A 6173-nucleotide genomic window follows, 5' to 3' on the forward strand; every position below is an offset into this window, starting at 1 on the left:
TTTAAGGCCCTCCACTCTTCTTGGACTTGCGCCACCTCCATGTTGAAGTTAATGCAACTCTTTCTGCTGTCCAGAGGGGGCAGGATGCTGTCCAGAAGAGGTCAAGGTATGGCCCAGTTACTCTTTTTTACCTGCTCTCTCTGTGATCCTTGTGGGGATGTGGCCCTAACCCTTTATCCTTCCCTTCTCCTCTGAGCACTTCCTCTCTTGTCCTCTGACCACTGACTTGTTAAGATGGCACACAGCAGGACTCTGATGCCCACGCCATCTTGAGCACAAGGCATGCAGGGCAAGGCAGCTCTAGGGCCTTGCTATCTAAGTAATAACTGAACCTCTGATCCTAATTAGATGCTGTAAATATACACCCAATGGAACTGTAAGTAAACAACTTCTTTTTTGCAACTTTAACAAGCCATTGCTTCTTTCTCTTTTTTTCACTGAATAGCAGTCAGCCGGGTGAGGGAGGTTCCCTGGGGTGATACTCAAAAAAGGGGGGGGGGTTTCACTGCTTAAGCTACCCTGCTTCCCCCCAAAGAGGAAACTACTTTTAATTTCCTCCAACACTCCAGAGGTGGCGCAGGTCTGAGGAGACCCATTGGGGCCAGCAGCACTTACCCAGGGGTAAGGGGAAGAGTTTCTCCTTGCCGCTGGCTGAGCCACTGCTGGCCTCCTGGCTTGCCTGCTCAAGCGCGGGTTTGGATTGCGCCCTAATTGACCCTGCACATGCCGGATCTCGTCTGATCTCAGAAGCTAAGCAGGGTCAGGCCTGGTTAGTACTTGGATGGGAGACCACCTGGGAATACCGAGTGCTGTACGCTTATACCATAGTCTTTCGAGACTGAAGGTTGCCAACCATTTAATTGGCCCAAGTTTTAGTTCCTAACATAGAATCACTACTGCATGTCAGAACCTAAGGTCCACAGTCCCTAAATTGTCAAGCCCACACTGCCATTCCCTGACCAATACACTTCATATAACTTACCAGGCTGAGTGAGAAGGACTCCCAGGTACACCACAGGAATGACCAAGGTCCTGGAACCAATGGCACATGCTTGCAGAATGCTGGAACCATGGGAAATGCAGCTTCCATTGTTCCTTCCGTTCTGGACACTACATTCTTAAATGGGTTGGAATGGGTTAGTCTTTCAAATGGGTTAGTCTTTCAAAGCACATCATGAAGTCGAGCCAAGTCAGGATTCTTTGTAACTGACTGTGGCTTGAATGTCCTGGACAGCACTACACATGGCTATACAGTAGTACCCTTTTTTCCAGCGCACTTACTAATCACAGATTTGCTCTCAGTCAACTATCTGAAAGCTTCCATTCCCTGATAAAGGAGGAGCAGCTGAGTGTCCCTGGGCAGACTTTCTACATTTTTTTCTGGAACAAATGTCTAAGGTTCATGGAAAAGCATCCTTATCGAAGAGAACTTTTTTTTTCTTTTAATTACCAAAGTAACCCAGACCAGTTCCATGTTAAGCAGGGGAACCATCAAGGCCATTTTTGATGGGATCAGTACAACATTTTCATCTCAAATTTAAACACACACACATACACACAGAAGGAACAGCTCACGCACTTACTACTTCCCCGTTCACTTTGATAGAGAAGACAGGTCCACATGCAAACAGGAATGTGGAGGTAGTGCCTTCTTTGACTGGGGAAATGTGTTCATACTGTATAGCGGTCATTCTACATTTACCCCAAAGCCCATAAAGAGCTCTGAAATGGGGTCCCATTCCTTGATGGGCATAACATATGAATAAACTAGCATGAGTAATATGAATAATGCAATGGAATGTTGTACTACTGCAAACTGCATGTCCATTTAGACAATGCATTATTTTTCTTTTCTTTTAACCTGGAGCCTGACCTCTGTTCTGTTCCATATTTCTAATTGATTTTGATAAAAAACAGACCTGGCATTAACTGTTTTATACAAACTAATAATTTACACTAGGAGAGCCAAGTGGATGGTACTGAAGCTATGTTACATTTTAACTGCTTTAAACACATCCAGCTGTGCAAAGGTCAGTCATCCGTTTCAGTGTGTAATGTGAATAGAAGATAACATTCCTGTTTCTAAAGTAAAACCCAGTTAAGGAGCCCCAAGGTATACCCAGGGCAAGATTTGATCTCTTTCTTTTTAATGAAGATTGTGATCCTATGCACACAATCCTATGCACAATGGAAGAAAACCCTGGCAAACACAGGGACTCACGGCCCAATCTTATGCCAGCTGGGTGCCAGTGTAACAGTGCTGTGCTGGCAGAGTCGCAAAGCAGCCTCTATCAGTGAGTACTGCTGGGCCATTGATGGGGACACTGGAAGGAATACGTAGAACAAGGCAGTGACTGGGGCAAGGAAGAGAGCTGATCAGGTCCACGAGGAGGCAGGTTTGGCAGTGATTCATGGCAAATCCTGACCCTCCTTCCCAGGCCTGATCTGCCTTCCTGGGTCCATGCGGAGTTGCTCCAGCTATAGAGCAGGATGGGCTAGGAGTTGGTGGCATAGGGTGGGAAGGGGGCAGCACAGGGACCCTGCAAGCCTGGGAGGATGGCCCTGTTGTTCCTTGTCTGGTGTATAGCAAATTGGGTGGGAGGCTTTGCATCCCAACCCAAGCTGGATGAAGGCCAGATGACTTTGAGTGGCAGGCCGGATCCAGCCTGCAGACCATAAGTTGTAAAGATTCCAAGAAGATAAAATATGTGAAGCGCAAAAGAAAGTGCTATACAAATGTTAGGTATTGTCTCCTGCCTTTCATCGCTTGTGAGCATCACAGAAGCTTAATGTCACTGCAAATAATTCCTTTTATTCCTAATAATCTAGTAAAGTGGCTAGAAAAAAACACACAGTATCATCCACAAGAGCCTCAGGGCCCAATCCTAAGGGGGCTGAGCCCTGGCGCTGAGGTTCGGTGCCGGTGCTAGGAGTCACAAGCATGCCATAAGGCATTTCCACAGCACCTGGAGAGGAGGGGCCACCAGTGCTGGGCCTCAGCACCGCATGGATGGCTGACCGGCGCATGTCCAGCACCAGCCAGCGGCATTTTTGGGGCGGGAGGAGGCAGGGAGTGGAGTGGGGCAGAGGGAGGGTGAGGGGAGGGGAGGATCAGGCCCAGGAGGGGGGCAGAGACCCCCTAACCTCCCCCTAACCTCCCTCCCAGCCTAGGCAGCCCAACACAAGCCTCCTTGTCTCTGCACCTGCTCAAAAGCGGGTGCAGATCCAAGGAAACCCATTTGTGCCATGATTGCATTACCCAGGGTAAAGTAGCAAATGCTCCCTTACCGCAAGGTGACTCCTGGTGCTAACCTGGCACCCATAGGTTACAGCGGTCACTATTTAAGCGCCACTGGAGTCCTGGGCACAACTGGCTATAGGATTGGGCTGCCAGTGGTTCTTCTCTGTATGGTAAAATGTGATCAAACATGTTGATCATAACAAAAAAAAACAACACCATACATAATAATATTTGAGATGCAGAATGTCAATTTGTACAGTCATTGAAGCTTAAGATCGTTTACTGCACATGCAGAAAAAAGGCTCGGGCATGCCCACCCCATTGCAAAAATTATAAAGTCAGCTTTGAATTCTACAGCCATTGTTAATGGGGGCTATAAATGCAATTATTTGTCATTTGTTCAATGAAAAAAAAAAAAAAAAGCACCAACAAGAAACTGTTCCAGGTATCTGTGCCTCATCACCTTAATAAATATGGCAACTGCATTCATAGTGGGTTAAATCCTTCCCTTCATGGCTCTTCACCCCGAAAATGCACTAGCTTAAACATGCAATGGATCTGTTCTGGGAAGTTGTTTTTATTGCTCATCTGGTAACTGTTTAGTGCTTTATGGGAAACAACCTGGTGGCCAGACCCAGACCCGGGCAGGCAAGCATGTCAGAAATCTGCCATTGGAATCCCAGCATCGCCCATCTGCTTCTCAGAGGGATGGTGCAGTGTTGACATGGATGCAAGCTCCTGGTTTATGATGGGAGTAATCAGGATTGCACCACCTGAAGATCTGGCTCTCATTCTCTTTATGGAAAACACATCATTACACTGCATGTCCAAAGGGAACAGGCCATTAAATTTAAGGTAGTTATACAACTGCATTTCCTTCCAATTGTGAAATGCTTCCTGTGTTCTTACAGTCAAGGGAACCTGGTCACAATCAGAATAGTTGAAGTGATAATGATTGCTAAACCTGCAATGTCTCCTGTACTGTACATTCTCTAGTGCTGTCATTATGTAGCTTCCTCTTTGAGCTAGTCCCCATCCCCAAGTGTTTTCAGATGCTGCAAACCCCACCCCTCGCTAACTTCCAGTAGCCCAACCTTGACCAAAATAGCCGTCCATTCATGTTCTTTGATTTGAGCCTATCTGTATTCTAAGATCTGCCAGTATCCTTAGAAGCTTAGCTCCAGGCCTTCTCATTAAAACATAGGAGCTGGGTGGGCTCTTATCTAGGATAGAATCTTTTCAGCAGAAGCACCAAGACTTGAGAAATCCTTCTTGGGGAAAGTTCACTCCACCCCACACCCCTCTTTGCTGATCTTTCAGTACCAAGTGAAGACTGTAAACTTTCAGAGAGCATTTGGGGCTCTCTGAGTTTAAGAATTTTCATTTTCCTAGCCATTTTGCTTAGTTTTTTTCTGCTGAGTTTCTTTGCTGGTTTTTCATATTTTTTGTTTTTTTTCCCCCCCTTTTGCTTACTGCTGCTTTAATTAACAGCTATTGATGGACTTTTTCATTTAAATTACAGGTGGGGCATCAGTATCCATTGACTTGGTATCCACTAATTTTATTCACTGCTGATACCAAGGTCCACCTTTAAATGCCTTGTAACAAGGAAAAAAACACCAAAATCAATTCTCTACCTTTGCGATGTTAAATAATTATAATTTCATACCACTAGATTCCATTATTCACCCCTTTTAGTGGCTGCATGTGGTATAGCGTCTATACCAATGCATTCTGGGGTGACAATGGAGGAGCAAGAAACCTGGAAGTGGGTCTTTAAAGCTATTTTTCCACTGACTTGGAGCCCAATCCTGTGGTCCGCACTGCGCCTCCGCGGCGCGGACCAGTCGCAAACTGGTAAGGCACGTTTCCTGGGCTCCCGCCAGAGGTGGCTCAGTGTTCTGCAGCTTGGCGGTGCCTGCGACCGCCGGGCTGCAGAACGGGGAATGGGGCGGGAATGGGGCGGGGGCGTTCCGGGGGGCGGGGAGGCTGGCGTGATGTGGGGAGCCGTTGGATGCCGCTAGAGTGAGTAGCCCCATTGCAGGGCTGCCTCCCTTACGTTCCCTACTCCCGAGGTGCCTCCCACCGTAGCGCGGGAGGCGCTGGATTCAGCGGCAGCCCTCGTGGTGCCACAGAGCGGGGGCGCCCTGGGCAGTTCAGGATTGGGCTGCCCGTTAGGATTGGGCAGTTGGAATCCAGTGATTTTTTTTTTAATCCACTTGGAGTTCCTAACAGAACCCCCAGTGGATAACGAGGCACAATCTGTATGTTTTAATTGTTATTATAGTATTGGATTGCTGCTAGAACTCCTCACAAGACCATTTGGCCTCAAAAGCTGAGATATAAATATTTTAATCACTAAAAAATAAATAATATCATAACTGAGCAACTACTAGTGTGCAAGTAGCAGTTAGCAGGTACATAATGAACATAATTGTGACCTGCACGTTATTATTTTTGTATATGTTATTTCATGTTATTATAATATAGGTTTAAATATATATTATATATTATTACAATGTACATATACATTTTATATGTAACGACATAAGTTATTTTTTTATCATGCCACCCATGTACATGATTCTTTACCAAGAATGAGATGACGATCTAGATATGGACCCAAGGGAGGCAACAGAGGAAGGGAAGGGAAATGGAGACAAATCTCATCTATGTCTATAATCTTACAAAAGAATGCAGATAGCAGAAATCCTTTTGATCAGAGGCTGATTTTACTACAGGATATTCCAATGAACAAGGAACATCATTATCAGGAATCTTTCCCCTTAATGGGAAGATAAAATATATTTTGTTCTCGGAAAATACCATATTCTCTGACTGCTTAAATTTGAGCCATGTCAATGAAATAAGATCTATGGACCATCAGAGTGAGGGGTGGGGTGGGTTTAGATTTAGACTACAATGATAGAAA

The 6173-nt window shown here is 45.7% G+C and overlaps 1 pseudogene; it reads left to right on the plus strand.

The window, feature by feature from the left end:
- Positions 1-698: 698 nt before the first annotated feature.
- On the plus strand, positions 699-818 carry LOC136637803 (5S ribosomal RNA; annotated as a pseudogene).
- Positions 819-6173: the final 5355 nt, after the last annotated feature.

This window comes from Tiliqua scincoides, chromosome 1 (genome assembly GCF_035046505.1).
Source record: "Tiliqua scincoides isolate rTilSci1 chromosome 1, rTilSci1.hap2, whole genome shotgun sequence".
In the NCBI taxonomy this organism is placed as follows: Eukaryota; Metazoa; Chordata; class Lepidosauria; order Squamata; family Scincidae; genus Tiliqua; species Tiliqua scincoides.